Source organism: Hemicordylus capensis, chromosome 6 (assembly GCF_027244095.1).
Source record: "Hemicordylus capensis ecotype Gifberg chromosome 6, rHemCap1.1.pri, whole genome shotgun sequence".
Classification (NCBI taxonomy): Eukaryota; Metazoa; Chordata; class Lepidosauria; order Squamata; family Cordylidae; genus Hemicordylus; species Hemicordylus capensis.
In genome coordinates, this window is record NC_069662.1 from 74,250,534 (window position 1) to 74,268,399 (window position 17,866).

At 43.3% G+C, this 17,866-nt stretch overlaps 1 long non-coding RNA gene across 3 annotated transcripts in view; it reads left to right on the plus strand.

Annotated features, from left to right (window-relative positions):
• LOC128332171 (uncharacterized) overlaps window positions 1–17,197 on the plus strand; it is a 63,223-nt gene extending 46,026 nt beyond the window's left edge. For 2 of the 3 annotated variants that reach the window (XR_008310595.1, XR_008310596.1), the window contains 3 exons: window positions 9,291–9,395; window positions 12,583–12,659; window positions 15,831–17,197. This is a non-coding gene — a long non-coding RNA (uncharacterized LOC128332171). Of the gene's footprint in view, window positions 1–9,163; window positions 9,396–12,582; window positions 12,660–15,830 lie in introns of those variants that run through there. The other variant, XR_008310594.1, reaches the window with a different exon arrangement.
• The last annotated feature ends 669 nt before the right edge of the window (window positions 17,198–17,866 follow it).

The following is a 17,866-nucleotide window of genomic DNA, read 5'->3' on the forward strand; positions in this document are numbered from 1 at the left end:
CAGTATGTCTTTAAACTGCAACAACAGAACTAACTAGCCCTAATATTAATGCAATAAAAGATCATAAAGCTGCTTAGAAAAAGCACTAATGAAAGGCAAAGAGTAGGTATAAAATTTATTCCAGTTGTGTTGAAATACTAACTTAAATATTGTAGGTAAAGGTAAAATGTGCAGTTGGGTTGATGTCCACTCCTGGCACCCACAGAGCCCTGTGGTTGTCTTTGGTAAAATACAGAAATGGTTTACCATTGCCATTTTCTATATTGCTGCTGCCCAATATAGGTGTTTCCCATAGTATGGGATCATTCCCATAGTATGGGAAACATACCAGCGGGGATTCGAACCGACAACCTCTGGCTTGCTAATCAAGACATTTCCCTGCTACACCATTAGGTGGCTAACCACACTAAATTATAGTCATACAGTAAGGACAGCAGAGATATTACAACAATCAGGCTAACATGGAAATAGCTGTAGCTGCCCTCAACTTGTATGGTGCTTCTGCATTAACATTTTTACTTCCCTTTAAGTACAATTTGCTGACTTGTTTATGGCTTTGTTCACAAAATCACAAGGAACCTGATTTAAAAGTTGATCAGGATTAGTGAGCCTAGCAGAGCTGATTGCGTGAACCCAGAATTTCATGGCAATCCTGGTAGGACTGCTCTGGTTAAACAGCATTTAACCAGCACAGATAACTGGGAGGTAGTTTTTGTGTTGTTTTCCTGTCTAGTCCATGTACTTGCCAGCACTTGGACCTGAATGCCTGACATGCATGTAAAAATGTTGGTTGCTTTTCTTCATAGAGTAATTCTACTAAATGTCATTGAAGACACATGTTATCAGGACTGATGGCTGGGAACAGAGGTGCACCTAAGTAATTTTGGAGCCTAGACCTAAAGGCCTTTGGTGTCCCCCCTGCTTTGGAGCCCCCCTGCCCCCACAAACAGTGTCTTGTGACACAAACAGTATTTTTAACATGTGGATTCTTGAGGTAAAAAATAGCAACTGAACTCACAAGAATGTAAGAATATACAACAGGTATATTTATGTAAATCTGCATTAGCGGAAACATTTCAATAGGTACATTAACTTATTCCCACCCACCCCTATTTCTTTCCCCACTTCCCCCTCTGTCTCTAATGCACCTGGCACAGGTCACAATCACACTCAGCCACCTGGACTTTTGCACTCGGTCATTTAAAACAACGCGAGGCCATCCGGCACAGAATGGTGACCACACACCCAGGACAAACTAAAGAGGATTTGGGGACTCCCAAGGGGTGTGGAGGCCCTGGATTTCAGTCCCAAAGTCCAGGGGTAAGAGTACCTCTGGCTGGGAGGCAGTCAAGCAGGCAGAATAACAAGTTGGCTGGTCAGCAATCCAGTGAACTCAGGCAAGGCTTCAAGGCAACCCACAATGGATCAATCCAGTGAACTCCCCTCTCCTCCTCTGGCTCTGGTAGGTAGGGTTGTGCACAGAACTGTCTGGCCCGGTTCAGTTCAAGGCTGAACTGGCCTCGAATGGAACCGGGCCAGTTCGGTCCAGAACCCATCGAACCCCCCTCCCCGGTCCGGTCCGGCACTAGTCCGTGAACTTAAAAAAACATTTTTTAAAGTAACTATTTTTAGCCCCTTCAGGGGGCTTGCTGTAGCAGTGTGTGTGTGTGTGTGTGTGTGTGTGTGTGGGTCCACGAGGGTTCCCCGCCGACCTCCCTCATCACCACCGCGGCTGGGTAAAGGTAGTCTTTTTGGCCCTTTCGGGCCTCCGTAAAGCGAGCGGCCCTGTGCAGGACTGGACTGGCAGTTCGGTCCCACGAACCCCTGGACTGAACCGTCGGACTGCAGACCACCAGACCGGTTCCGCACATCCCTACTGGTAGGAGCTATGACACCTTAAATGCTCTGAGCACTGAGACTCAAATCAAGAGTTATGCAGAACCAGATGAGTTCTTATTGCTTCTTCAAGTCACCTGATCTTGCTGGGCTGAACGATGCTTGCTAGCTGTCTACAGCATGGTGCTGCAAGCAGTGAAGATCAGCCCTGCGCAGTTCCTTCAGGCTGGGAGCTGCCCTTGGGGTAGCACAGGTAGTAAGCTGTCTGGACCCCTCTGGCAAAATCCCTGATTTGAAGACTCTGGCATCTTGCTTGCATATCTGAACCAAATCCTACCAGAAAAACTTGCAAGTTGTAGTGAGCCATGTTATCAAAGCTGTCAACAAACTAATTGTTCTTTTTATGTAGGCTTGGGGGGAAATGACGGACAATTTTCTAACCACTTGTTGACCCTTTATAGTTAATTAGGCAACTGTTCAAATTCCTTTCAAAGGAATAATTGTTAAATCAAATTACTTTGAAAAGACATACCAGGAGTCCTACTAATTTTCGGAACCATTAATTTTCGGAGGGTGACTTCAAAAGGTAACTAATAATAGCAAATTAAGGGTGATACTTAATTCCAAGGCAGTACCATTAGACTTACAGTGTCAAGCAGAAGGGCAGCACTGATAGATGAGGTGCGATCACACACATCTGGAAAGGGGAAAAAGCATCCAGTTCTTAATAGGAATAGGAAATCCCAGCATAGTGAGATCTAGTATGCAAAGACATTTAATTTGAATGTGAAAAGTGTTATGCAATGCAACCTGTTTTTAATCTCTTCAGTTGTTACTTAGTTACAGAGTAAAAAAACAAACAAAAAATGTGGTTGACTCCTACATCTTCCTGTTTCTCCATGGAGGGCTTTTGATTTTGGAGCTTTAGTTCCCGGAGCTATTGGTGAAATGATTTTATTAATCTGGAGGGCAGCTTATAGCTGAATTTAAAGGATCACTTAGTTAATGTCATTGAAATCAGTTTCCCCTTATAACAGCACGGTGAGGTCATTCACACAATCAAAAACTGTCTTCTACCTGGGTTTGGGAGCTGTGTATGCTCCCAGTTTTGGGGAGCATACACAGTGGAAGCAAGGGAAGAGGAAAACCTGGGTAGAAGTGATTGTGTGGAAGCAAGGTAGGAGGAAAACCTATACTATGCTTCCACACAACCGAAAATTGGGAGCACACAAAGCACACAAATCCGGGTAGAACACAGTTTTTGATTGTGTGAATGGTCTCATTGATTAACATTTTCTTTCAAAGTGGTGTAGTCCATAGTCTTGGGGAAGTCGCTGTATTTTGGCTGAAACTACTTTGCAGGGTTGGTGTGAGGATAAAATGGGGAAATGGCAATGTATGCTGTTTTATCTCCTTGGCAGACAGGCAGGATATCTATCTATCTATCTATCTATCTATCTATCTATCTATCTATCTATCTATCTATCTATCTATCACATTTTGATACCGCCCAAAATACAAGTTCTCTGGGCGGTTTACAACAAAAGAATAAAAACAACCAATAAAAAGATTAAAACATTTCAACAATTAAAATTTAAAATGTTAAAACTATTAAAACACAATTAAAACAATATCTAATTGAAAGCCTGGGTGAACAAATGTGTCTTGACTGCCTTTTTAAAAGCTGTAAGAGATAAGAGATGGGGAGGCTCTTATTTCAGCAGGAAGTGTGTTCCAAAGCCTCAGGGCAGCTATGGAGAAGGCCCGTCCCTGAGTAGCCACCAGACAAGCTGGTGAACCTCTCCAGATGATCTCAATGGATGGTGTGGTTCATAGCAAAGAAGATGTTCTCTTAAATACCCAGGGCCCAAGCTGTTTAGGGCTTTATAGGTTATAACGAAAACCTTGTACTTTGCCAGAAACCTATTGCAGCCAGTGTAGATCTTTTAAGATAGGAGTTATATGGTCTCTCCGAGAAGATCCAGAGACCAGCCTGGCTGCTGCATTCTGGACTAACTACGGTTTCTGGACCACGTACAAAGGCAGCCCCACATAGAGCGCATTGCAGTAGTCAAGTCTGGAGGTGACCAGCAGATGTACTACTGTTCTGATATAAGTGATAGATCAAGAAATGAATGCACCTTTTCCTCTCACACTCTAAGATTTAACTTACAGATGCTCAGGAGAGGGACCTCAAGCCCCTAGAATGTCAAGTCTAGTGTACACATGCACACACTGACAAAATTTGAAAAATGCATCCTTGAAATTTCTCCAGAAGGGAAAATAGGGTAGGTTCCTGTTTACCAGGGACAATTACTAGAAAACACAGCCATCCCTGATAAGCTGGGACACCTAGAGCGTATCGGAAAGTGCTATATAAACCGTAACCATTTTTATTAAAATCTGTAAATTCTTGGCAGTTTATTGATGACAACTCTCTCTGAGATGTTGAATGGCAGGTACAGGTGTCATTTCAGATTCACTGGGTAGCTTCCAGACTAGCCAGTCATGACTAAGCAACACTGAAATCAATGAGACAAATTAGTAATTACTAAATTAAGTCCCATTAATTTCAATGGGACTTAATCATGATTAACTTAGTCTAGATGCTGTCCACTAAATGTAATGGGCAACTAATATGCATTTAAAACAAGGTGAGAAACCCTCACTGGCCCAGATGGTCCCCATAATGTCTCCTTAACATCATTGTAGAGCAACTTATTGTCATCTCTTTGGGACATAAGAACACAAGAACAAACCTGCTGGATCAGACCCAAGGCCCATCCAGTCCAGCATCCTGTTTCACACAATGGCCCACCAGATACCACTGAGAAGCCCATAGGCAAGAGGTGACGGCATGCCCACTCTCTTGCTGTTGCTCCCCTGCAACTGGTTTTTAAAGGCATCTTGCCTCTGAGGCTGGAGGTGGTGTATAGCCACCAGACTAGTAGTCATTGATGGATCTGTCCATGAATTTGTCTAAGCCTCTTTTAAAGCCATCCAAGCTAGTGGCTATCACCACATCCAGAGAATTCCGTAGATTATTTATTTATTTATTTATTCATTCATTTATTATTTTCACATTTATATCCTGCTCTTCCTCCAAGGAGCCCAGAGCGGGATATTTGACTACATACTTGAGTTTCTCCTCACAACAACCCTGTGAAGTAGGTTAGGCTGAGAGAAGTGACTGGCCCAGAGTCACCCAGCTAGTATCATGGCTGAATGGGGATTTGAACTCGGGTCTCCCCGGTCCTATTCCAGCACTCTAACCAATACACTATGCTGGCTCTCATATGCACTGTGTGGAGAAGTACTTCCTTTTGTTGGTCCTATATTTCTGGGTCTCCACTTTTATGGGATGACCCCTGATTCTAGTATAGTAACAGAGGGATAAAATTTTCTCTCTGTCCACTCTTTCTACTCCATGCATAATTTTATACAGCTCTATCATGTCTCCCCATAGTTGCCTCTTTTCCAAACTAAAAGCCCCATATGCTGTAGCCTTGTTTCATAAGGAAGATGCTCTGGGCCCTTGATCATCTTGGTTGCCCTCTTCTGTACCTTTTCCAGTTCTACAATGTCCTTCTTAAGATATGGTGACCAGAACTGCATGCAGTACTCCAAATGTGGCCACACCATAGATTTGTATATGGGTATTATAATATTAGCATTTTTATTTTCAATCTCCTTCCTAATAATCCCTAGCATGGAATTTGCCTTTTTCACAGCGGCCAGTCACTGAGTTGATACTTTCAATGAGCTGTCCACCATGAGCCCAAGATCTCTCTCCTGGTCAGTCACTAAAAGCTCAGACCCCATCAATGTATATGTGAAGCTGGGTGTTGTTGTTGTTTTTTGCCCCAATATGCATCACTTTACGTTTGCTTATATTGAACCACATTTGCCATTTTGTCACCCACTCACCAGTTTGAAGAGATCCCTTCGGAGATCCCCACAATCTCTTTAGGATTTTACTACCCCTAATAGTTTATTGTCTGAAAATTTGTCCACTTTGCTGGTTACCCCCACTTCTAAGTCACTTCTTAAATGGTCCCAGTACAGATCCTTGGGGGACCCCACTTCTCACTTCCCATCATTGCAAAAACTGTCCATTTATTCCTACCCTTTGTTTCCTGTCCTTCAACTAGTTACCAATATACATATGAACCTGTCCCCTTATCCCACGACTGGTAAATTTATTCAACAGCCTTTGTTGACAGCCTTTAAACTTTGTCAAAAGCTTTTTAGACGTCCAGTTATACAATGTCAACCAGATCACCTTTAACCACATGCCTGCTGACGCTCTTGAATTTTGACAATTCAAAAAGATTCGAGGTTGATTCATCGAAACAGCCGGTTTGGCCTCTGTTTTGATGAATCAATTCAAGGATTTTGCAATTTGTTTTGAGCTCCAAATGAACTGCAAAATCCTATTCATGCACATCTTTAGTCCCACCTGACTGCATAACCCATATCTTCAATTCTGATGGCCTAATTTTTCATTGGAAGGGAAATATTTACCCAAAAATGCAATATGGTTTTCATTTTGTTAAAATATTTATAATTTGTTGCTATTTAACATTTGAAAACCTTAAAAAGTATTTAGTACTGAAAGGAAAAATCCCATTTGCTTCTTTTAAAATGTATTTTGAAGTTTAAAGTGGGTTTTAACGTGTCAGTTTGCTCTAGAGTCTAGAACATCATGAGCCCTTCCTCATGGTCAGTGAAAAGGGGCTCTGATCTGCAGGGGAGGAAACCTTAAAATCCTTACTTCCCCGGCAGACGATTGAGGGCTCCTTCCTGGGCAGGCAGATCACTTGGCCAGCCAATTGCCAGCTAATGTCAGCAGCGTGGAGAGTCTGGGGCTGGGATGTGTCTTCCCAGCTCCCGGAACTCCTATAATGCACTATACTAGAGATAATGCACTGGCCGGGAGGCTACTTGTGTGTAGGTGTTGCACGGAGCTGCACAGTACCAACACACAAGCACTAAGCCTGATTTAAGCCCTCATGCCCCAAACCCGGGCTGAGCATCCGGCTCCCTAAGCAGGTTTGTTGCCAGGCCACAGCCAGGAGCCGCACGCCTCCTGGTGGTTCACATGTGCTGGCAAAACCAGGCTGGACTTCCTTAGCCCGGTTTTGCCTGCGCGCATGAATAGCTCCCATCTCTTGCCATTTCTATGTGACTCAGTCCTAAGTAGCTCAGAGGAGACTACTGATCTTCTGCAGTGAGGACTGACTCAAATAAATCATTCAGCTTCTCTGTGATCATCATAACTTCTTACAGCAATCCTTTGTAGCATAATTACAACACAACTTTGTAGCATAATAGTTTGCCTTCCCAGATGGTTTCTTACATTCGGAGGCTTTAAAAAAAATCTCTTTAATAAAACAAATTTACAATGCTAAACAACACTGATCCAAACACAAACAGCAAAACCTAATACAACAATCCTTGATTCATCAATCCATCCAAACTCTAATATTGTCTAATGTAGGAAAACAACCATAATTATCTCGATTAGTGTAAGGAATAAAATCTGACCAAATTACATAAAAAGCATTATTTGTAGTCTGGTTTGAATGAGGCCAAATAATATTGGTTAGGTTTTCTGAGATTGTGATATGCCATAAATTCTCATACCAGATATCCATTGATGGTTTGATTTTTCCAGTGTTTAGCTATAGCTGACCTGGCAGCAGTTACCATACACACAATTAATTTTTTTAACGTCACATCTGTATTGACCCCAGAAAATATATTTACTAACACAAGCTGGGGGCATAATCCTATTTTCTGGTTTGTAATCCTGCTCATCTCCGTGAATACCTCTGTCCGAAAGGATGAAACTCTAGGACAGGTCCATCAAAGATGAAAACAGGTACCCTTCATCCCACAACCATTCCAGAAAAGTGGGGCAACTGTAGTAATACATTCTAAAAATAAGCAGAATAAATGAGTGTGTGTGTGTGTGTGTGTGTTTCCCAACAGATGGGATGGCCTGGAATTCTTTTAGGGCAAAGCAAAGTGCTTCAAATCATTGGTTAGGTTCTGGATACTTTTAAATTGGCAGGACAAAGAAAGGAGGCTGCAGCTTGTGGCATGGAAAATTAGACTGGCATATATGTCTAATCACAATTTGCACCTATAAATTTTGTTTCCAGATTTATATATCTCCATTCAATCATTTTCCACTGGAAATTTTGCTTTGTTTTGGCTTGGCTTCTGCAAACTGGAGGTTGTAACTTCATTTGAATAGTTTCCCACAGAAACCACAGATGACAGCCACAGAGGGGAATGGAAATTCTATTTAAAGGTCAGGTTTCCATTTATTCAGAGAAGTATCTCTTCAGTTGCTCTTCTGCTTTTTGGATGACGAACACTCTGCTCATTAAGAACAATACTGCTGTAAACCCAATGACATAGGAATGGGCTTTCCGATAAGGAGCTGACATCCAGGCTAATGTTGCACATACCAAATATCACTTTGGCCATGCAATGGAGAAGAGGCTATTTCTGATTATTCCCCCCTTCCTTCTGCAGCCTTTTGTGTCCCCCCAAAATATGTCTCTGGGGGTCCTGTAACTTTCAGGGACATATTTCAGAAGGCACAGAGGGCTGCAGAAGGAAGCAGGTTTGGCAAAAATTGTCCCTCCTTCATTGCATTTACAAAATGTTATCCTGCATGTGCATCATTAGTATGAATATAATTTAGGGTTCTTCCTAACAGACAAATTGTAATATGACACATTTCATTTATTCTGGTAATAGGGAATGAAAATAAAATGATAAAACTGGCCTCTCTAATAATTAGTAGTAGCTTTTGTATATTTTTCTTATACTTCCTTCAATATCACAAAAAGGTACTTATATTGATGTTTTGGTAATATGCAAAAATATTTAATTGATAAATGCATTGAAAGGCAGATGATAATCAACTAAAATTATTTAATTGGATAACAGCCTTAAGACATAGTAATAGTAATATTATGTGTAAGCAGCCTGAATTTTTTTTTCATTTTAATCAACATATTTTCATAACCAATGGCAAGTATGGCATGATTTTAATTGAACACCATTTTCCAGCATTTAAGCAATCTAAAGCTAATGAAGCATGCATGATGCATTATTAATGGTCAATTATAAAATCTCTTTTAAAAAATATTTCATATCTTGCATGATCAGCTACACCCTATGATGCATTTGACTATGTAGGCTCTCAAGTGCTTTTCCACTTGACAGTCTGTGCTACACAATTGCAACCAAGGGGATTCAAAACAGAATTGGAAGCAAATCCAGCTTCTTATCTGGAGCAGCTCAAACTGCAAACCAGTTAAGCCAAAATACATGGATCCAAGATGTACTCTAGTTTAACTAGCTTGTCAATCACAGATGAAATCTGTATTTATTTCTCTTTCATGTGCACACTCTCCAATCTCTTTATTCATTAGTGCCCTCCAAACTCAGCTGAAGACAAGCATCTGGTATTTGATATCATCCCCAGATGGATCACTAGTGCCATGCGCACAGTGCAGCTGTCCATCTCTGGCACTCAGGTGATGAACTGTTAGTTAGCTAACCATGAGCCAAATTATTTGGTATTGCAGGTGGGCTCCATATGAGTAAACAAAAATATACACAGTACTTATGCATGCAGTTATTGAAATAATTTTAACCATGGGTTCAACAGCAAAATTGAAATAGAATCTTAACATTTAAGGGACTTATCACCATAATCTCCTGTTGTGGAATATTGGGCTTGGATCAACCAGGGCCGTGATCCAATGGAGAGCGAAGCATGCTTAAGCCCATTGATTTCAGGTTTCTGGTTCAAATATCACCTCACCTATGAGCTCACTAGGCAGCCTTAGGCAAAGCACAAGTTTTCAGCCTCAGCCCTCCATCTGTAATATGGGGATATCAATCCTGACCTTTCTTGCAGGGGTGTTGTCAGGATCACTAAGATGGTATATGTGAAAGGCTCTGACCACTCTAAAAGCTCTAATTATCAATACTGCTGTTAATTTAGTCTGCTTTCTTTTAGTGGAAGCTAAAAGTGGCTACTTTACAATCACCTCTCAAAGTCCCCGGCAGTGTTCCCTCTAAGGCGTGCACATGTGCACACGCTCACACAGTTTTTTATATCTGCTAAGTTAATTTTAGATCCTGCTCAGGTTGAATCAGGAAGGTCCCAATCTGAATGCATGTGCGCGCACACTGCTTTGATCCTGCCGCCCAGAACAAAACTCATTCCGTACACAGATGAGAAAAATCAGAGAGAACACTGCCCCGCCCCCTTCTAAGCAAATTCCATCAGATGTGTCTGGACATGTCTGGGTACAGTTTCACAAAACTAACATTAGAAGAACATGAGGCCTATATGGAAGCAGCTTGCTGCCTGTTGCCCCTTGGAGTGGCTGCCTGACCCTGCAGGGCTGTTCTTGTGTTGAGCATCGGTGGTGAGAAAGAGGAGCTGCCGGGGCTGGATGCATGCCAGTGAAGGGCTGAGGCTGGGAGGGGGAAGAGAGGAAGAGAGGGTGGTAGCAAAGACAAAGGAAGGGTGGCAACAGCAGGCCTGAGGTCATCACCTCACCTGGCCTCATGGGAGAGCCATCCCTGAACCCATTCCATAACACTGTGAGGAAGAAACATCTATGAGAAATGCACAATGTTTAGTAGCAGGAGAAAAGGAGGGAGTGGGGGCAGGGTGAAGTGAAATGAAATGTGATGAAAGGTGTTGGTCTAAACCAGGGATTCTCAAACTTGGGTCCTCAGGTGTTATTGGACTTCAACTCCCATAATCCCCAGCCTCAGTGGCCTTTGGTTGGGGATTATGGGAGTTGAAGTCCAATAACACCTGAGGACCCAAGTTTGAGAATCACTGGTCTAAACACATGCTAAGCTTGGCATTGCTTTCCTTCCCCCTCACCCTGCAACATACATTTCAGTTCGAGAATCCTATAGCATGCTGTCACCTACATCCCAGGACACAGGAACGCAGGGAGGCTGGCGGTGGCCCGTGGGCAGCTGCTGCTGCCATGGCCCCCTGGCCCCACCCCCCTGCATCTGACATCAGACACTAGCCCACCCCCTGCGTCTGATGTCACAGGCGGGGGATGTGGTTTCCCTCCCAGAGGGGGCTGTGCAGTCCCATTTGGAAGGGAGATGGGCCCATGCTGCATTGGGCAGCGTGGGCTGGAGTGACTCTTCCTGCCTTAAAGGCATAGAGAGCCATTCTGGCCACACTGCCATTGCAGCTCAGGCTGATCTCTCTTCTAAATGAGGCTGCGCGTCCCCATTTGGGAGGGAGATCGATCGGCCCCACTGCATTGGCAGTGAGACCAGGAGCGGCTCTCCCTGCCTTTAAGGCAGGGAGAGTCACTCCGGCTGTACTGCCAATGCAGGGTGGGCTGATTTCAGCTCCAAACGGGGCAGCGCGGCCCAAATTGGGACAAAAATAATGCCCCTGTATCTGATGTCAGATGCAGGGGGGGGCGTGTCTGGGGCCGCACTCATGACCCCTGATTGGTGGCGGCCCTGGTTCTCTGATCCCGTTGGCCCAATGGTGGCTCCACCCCTGCCAGGACAAACTATCAGCAGCCTTTGCAGCTGTCAGAAGGCAGGGGAGAATCAGTGAGGAGAGTCCTCTATTGGCTCAGACATGCACTTTCTTTCAAGATTTCAGACTGCTTCAATAATGGTTCCCTCCTGCAGTGATTTGGTTCAATGTATGTACGTGTACCCAGTTACTGTTAACAGGAACATCACAGCAAACACATTTTTCATGTGTTCTCTAAAGTAAAAGCCTCATAACAACTGAAAGCATGTTTCATTTGACACAATATGATGTCAGATGTAGTGGTGGGCATAAGTGGGGGGAAACATTCTTGTAGGTAATTGCTTGTAGCCAAAGACTTCCTCCTTTAACCACATCAGTTTTGACATCCTCCCTCATTTGGCCATGCCCATACCTCTTCTTTAGATAAACAACTTAGTGTCAATATAATACTGATTTGTCCTATGCATGTTGAAAAATGTTGGAACTGACCTGACCCGCCTGTGAAATTGTTGGGTTGGGTCAGAACACTAACATACCTATGACATTCTGTTGGACCCCACTCCACCCTTCCCCTGCCCTCTCTTACCCTCTCCTCAAGGACCACATGGGAGCCAGGGAAAAACAGGCACAATGTCTAGGGGTGTGCAATTTGGATTTTTGGTGTTTCGATTCAGATCTGAATCAAAACACCCCCAATTCATTTTGGATCCGATTCTGGCCCTTCCAAATCACCCCCGATTCGATTCAGATCCAAATTAAACCGAATCTGAATCCGAAGCGATTCGGATTAAAAAAATGGATCCTGGGGCCAAAAGAGTGGGGTGGGGTGGTAGTGCCTAATGGGTGGAAGCTACCACCCAAATTGCAGAGGGATTTTCCAAAGGGCTGATTTTTGGTGAATTTTTGAAGTTTTAGTGTTTTGGGGGCAGATTGGGGGTATAACGTGGGATCTGGACCAAAAGAGTGGGGTGGGGTGGTAGTGCCTAATGGGTGGAGGCTACCACCCCAATTTCAGAGCCCTAAAGACAGCCATCTTGACACTTGCCTTTTGCTGAGACTTTTGTTTTAACCCCCCCCCTTTACATTCTTTTAGGTGTCCATGTGATGCAGGGGATTGTGGGATGTGTATTTTTTTAAAAGGATGAAACCATGCTTCTAAATTTCCTTTTTCTCCCTGTCTGCAGGGAGGATGGGGAATGTAACAACAGTAAAGCCCTATTCAGACATTATGTTGTGCCTGCCATCAGATGTCTGAATCCAGGTACATGTTTTTGTTTTAAAAATGAACCCGGGTCCCTCAAATGCATGGCACAGATAAAAAATGTACTGCTTTACCTGCATTCAACATAATATGTAGCTCTATTCAGACTTTTAAAAAAGTACCACTGTAACTGTGGACAGCAGTGCAAACAGGTAGGAAGTCTTGCCCCTGACTTGTCAGTCACCATTGTGCCTCACCATTCACACTTAGAGAGGCATTTGTCTGAACAGGGAAGCACCATATCCATGATGGTGGGTGCTTCTATGATCACAAGACTGGGACAGTCATGGATACAGCACTTCCCTGCTCAGCCAGACACTACTCTAAGTGTGAGCGGCAGGGCACAATGGTGTCTGAAAGGTCAGAGCGAGACTTCCAACCCATTTGCGCTGCTGAACACAGTTACGGCAGTGCTCTTAGAAAAGTCTGAATAGGGCTTGTGGATAATTGTACCTGTGCACAGATCTGTACACTCTAGACAGATTGTATGAGTACTGAACGTAACATGTGAATAGGCTTAAGTGTCCACCTTTCTTGTTGGACCGTTAAGTGTCCATGAGGAGCCTGAGCAGTGCAGGCAATTTCATGAGCAAGCGGCTGCAGTGGTGGTGGTGGTGTGGGCACCCTAAAGATGCCCCCACTGCCTCCAATCTGCCACCTGAAGCAAATGCCTCATCAGGGCCAAGGAAAGGTGGCCCAGTCAGCAAAACCGCTTTAAACATTTAGTTATAGTATTAATGAAAAGTGCTTTCCCATTTTGTCACAGTCCTAGTAAATTTAAAACTAGCAGCATGTAATAATATGCAACATATAAAACTAAAGCAGAAAGATGTTCATCATATATAGATGGACAATAGTACATGAGAGTTTGGACATCTAATTAATATACTTCAGCCTTTATCTGGGGGGGATCTCCATAAAGCCTGTCCATAATGCTAAATGGCAGCATCTGTTTTTAAGCAACAGCAAATAATAAAGTGAAGAATATTCCATGTGTTAGAAGGAAATACAGTCTTGGTCCTATTTTTTGTAAGGGCAATAAATTCAATTCTTTTTGACCTTTTTGCTAACTGAGTTAAATAGTTTGTTCTTTCTTCTGGGCACCAATTAATTCTTGTGTTAATTTTCAGTGGGAGCAAGGAAGTGACAGTGTACTTTATTCTGTTTTATAGGTTAAGGGTGCATTTAACTGATAGGCATGCTGTTATTAATGTATCCTTTTGTAGCCCACTGCCTTGCATGCAAGACCCAATTGCTCTTTTTATTATGGTTACAGTATTGTTGATTGACATCCAGAGTAGCACTGCATAGTACAACAGGGGCGGACATCCAAACGAACGCTGCCTGCTGCCCTCAGGGGATTTTTTTAAAAAAAGGGTGCTGTGGGCTTTGGGGGAAAGAGGAGGTGGTTGACACCTCCCCCTCATGCAATGACACAGCATTAGTCTGGATGTCAGCCACCGTTCACCCCTGCTAACTGAGCAAAGAAGCACCTTTTAAAGTGGCAATTCTCTTTTATTTAGCTGGGGCAGAGCAACGGCCCCTATCCAAGCCCAGCACAGCATTCTTCTGGTGGTGGTTGCTGGTGTCTGCCTTATGTTTCTTTTTCGATTGTAAGCCCTTTTGGGACTAGAAACCCTCTTATTTACTTACTATATATATTTCTATGTAAAATAACTGCTTTGAGAACTTTTGTTGAAAAGCAGTATATAAATATCACAGTAGTAGTAGTAGTAGTAGTAGTAGTAGTAGCAGTAGCAGTAGCAGCAGCAGCCACTCTTATTCCAGCACAGCACTTTTTTGGATGTCAGCTATTTATTACTGGGCAACATCCAGACTTAATAAGTCATGACTAGGTCCCACTGAAAGTAATGAAAGTTATTCATGGTTGAATGATAAATTTGCACCCATCACAGAAAAGGAAGCCCATTGGAAATAGTGGGCTTACCCTTCTTTAATGCAATTTGAGCAACCTAAGAACAGCCATGCTAGATCAGGCCCAAGGCCCATCTAGTCCAGCATCCTGTTTCACACAGTGGTCCACCAGTTGCTACTGGAAGCCGACAGGCAGGAGTTGAGAGCATGTCCTCTCACCTGCTGTTACTCCCCTGCAACTGGTACTCAGAGGCAACCTGCCTTTGAGGCTGGAGGTGGCCTATAGCCCTCCGACTAGTAGCCATTGATAGACCTCCATGAAGTGATCCAAACCACACTTAAAGCCATCCAGGTTGTTGGTTGTCGCCACATCTTGTGGCAGAGAATTCTACAAGTTGATTATGCATGGTGTGAGAAAGTACCTCCGTTTGCTGGTCCTAAATTTCCTGGCAATCAATTTCATGGGTTAACCCCTGGTTCTAGTGTTATCTGAGAGGGAGAATAATTTCTCTCTATCCACGTTCTCCACACCATGCATGATCTTATAGACCTCTATCATGTCTCCCCGCAGTCATATTTTTAAAAACTAAATAACCCCAGGTGTTGTAGCCTTGCCTCATAAGAAAGGTGCTCTAGGCCCCTGATCATCTTGGTTGCCATCTTCTGCACCTTTTCCAGTTCTACAATGTCCTTTTTTAGATGTGGTGACCAGAACTGTATGCAGTACTCCAGTTGTGGCCACACCATAGTTTTGTATAAGGGCATTATAATATTAGCAGTGTTAATTTCAGTCTCCTTCCTAATTATCCCTAACATGGAATTGGCCTTTTCCACAGTTGCCGCACACTGAGGCAACACTTTCAACGAGCTGTCCACCTCGATCCCAAGATCCCTCTCCTAGTCAGTCACTGACAGCTCAGATCCCATCAGCGTATTCTTGAAGCTGGAGTATTTTGTCCCAATGTGCATCACTTTACACTTGTCAACATTGAATTTCATTTGCATTTTGTCGCCCACTCTGCCAGTTTGGAGAGATCCTTTTGGAGCTCATCACAAGCTGTTTTGGATTTCACTATCCAAAAGAGTTTGGCATTATCTGCAAATCTGGCCACCTTGCTGCTTACCCCAACTTCTAGATCATTTATGAATAAATTAAAAAGCACCAGTCCCAGTACAGATCCCTGGGGGACCCCACTTCTTACTTCCCTCCATTGTGAAAACTCTCTGTTTATACCTACCCTCTGTTTCCTGTCTTTCAACAACAACAAATATTTATATACCTCTTTTCAACAAAAGGTTCCAAAGCAGTTTACATCGAGAAATAAGAAAGAAAGAAAGAAAGAAAGAAAGAAAGAAAGAAAGAAAGAAAGAAAGAAAGATGGATCCATGTCCCCGAAGGGCTCACAATCTAAGAAGAAACATGATAGACACCAGCAACAGTCACTGGAGGTACTGTGCGGGAGGTGGATAAGGCTACTTACTCTCCCCCCTGCTAAATAGAAGAGAATCACCATGTTAAAAAGGTGCCTCTTTGCCCAGTTGGCAGGGGTTACTTGCCATACATGTACTTGTCCCTTTATTCCATGACTGCTACATTTCCTCAAGGCTCTTTGATGAGGAACTTTGTTGAAAGCTTTTTGGAAGTCCAGGTATACTATGTCAACCAGATCACCTTTATCCACACACTTGTTGACACTCTCAAGAACTCCAAAAGGTTTGTGAGGCAAGATTTACCTTTGCAGAAGCCATTCTTGTTCTCCCCCAGCAGGGCCTGTTCTTCTATGTGCTTAACAATTTTAGCCTTGAGAATGTTTTCCATCATTTTGCCTGGAACAAACATTAAGCTAACCGGCCTGTAATTTCCTGGATTGCCCCTGAATCCCTTTTTGAAAACTGGTGTTACATTTGCTACTTTCCAGGTCCCCAGTACAGAGCTCGATTGTAGGGATAAGTTATATATTTTTGCAAGGAGGTCGGCAATTTCACATTTGAGTTCCACCCTTGGATGGATGCCGTCTGGTCCTGGCGATTTGCTAGTTTTTAATTTTTCCAGTTTAGAACATCATCTCCTGTAAAAAGCCTGGATCAGGAACAGGTATATGCTTAGTATTTTCTGCCATGAAGTATTTTCTGCCATGATGCAAAGAACTCATTAGCTTCTGCGCAACCTCCATATCCTCCTTAATAATCCACTCCCTCATTGTCTAATGGTCCAACCGCCTCCCTGGTTTGTTTCCTTCTTCTGATGTATTTAAAGAAGTTTTTGTTATCCCCCTTGATGCTTTTAGCTAAATGTACGTCTCTTTTTGACTCACTTATTGTCACCTTGCATTTCTTTTGCCAGAGTTTGTGTTCCTGTCTGTTCTCTTCATTTGGACAGGCCTTCCAGTTTTGGAAGGAAGTCTTCTTCTCCTTTATGGCATCCTTGACTTTACCTGTTAGCCATGCTGGCATCCTCCTGGACTTAGTGGTACCTTTCCTCCTTTTTTGGTATACATTCTAACTGGGCTTCTACTATTGTGGTTTTGAGTAAACTCCATGCATTCTGGAGTGAAGTGACTCTCTCAATTTTCCCTTTCAGTTTTCTTTTCACCATACTCCTCATTTGGGAGAAGTTTCCTCTTCAGAAATTCAAAGTGTCTGTGTTAGACTTCCTTGGTGATTCTCTCCCCACGTGTATGCTGAATTTGATCACACTATGGTCACTGTTCCCTAAAGGATCGATGACACTGACATCACCCACCAGGTCCTAGATGCCACTCAGGATTAAGTCCAAGGTCACCTTCTCTCCGGCTGGTTCCATGACCAACTGGTCTAGGGCACAGTCATTCAGTGTATCTAGAAATTTGACCTCTTTGTCATGACCTGACTGTGAATTTACACAGTCTAAGTGTGGGTAATTGAAGTCACCCATTATTACTGCCCTGCCTCTCCTTGACGCCTCCCTGATTTCCTTCTGCAACTCCCAGTCACTGTCAGCGTTTTGATCCAGAGACCGATAGCACATCCCCAGTTGCACATTTCCTTTTAGGCCTTGTATTGTCACCCACAGGGTTTTGTGGAGGACTCCAGTCCACCTCGGTTTTCTACTTAGTTAGATTCTATCCCTTCTTTAACATACAGTGCTATTCCACCTCCAAGGTGCCCCTCCCTGTCCTTTCTATAAAGTTTATATTCAGGGATAACAGTGTCCCACTGGTTCTCACTGTTCCACCATGTTTCTGTTATGCCCACTATATCTATTTCTTCATTAGCAGCCAAGCACTCCAGCTCGCCCATCTTGGCTCGGGGGCTTCTGGCAAAATTGGCATTTGCTCAGCTTATACAGATTG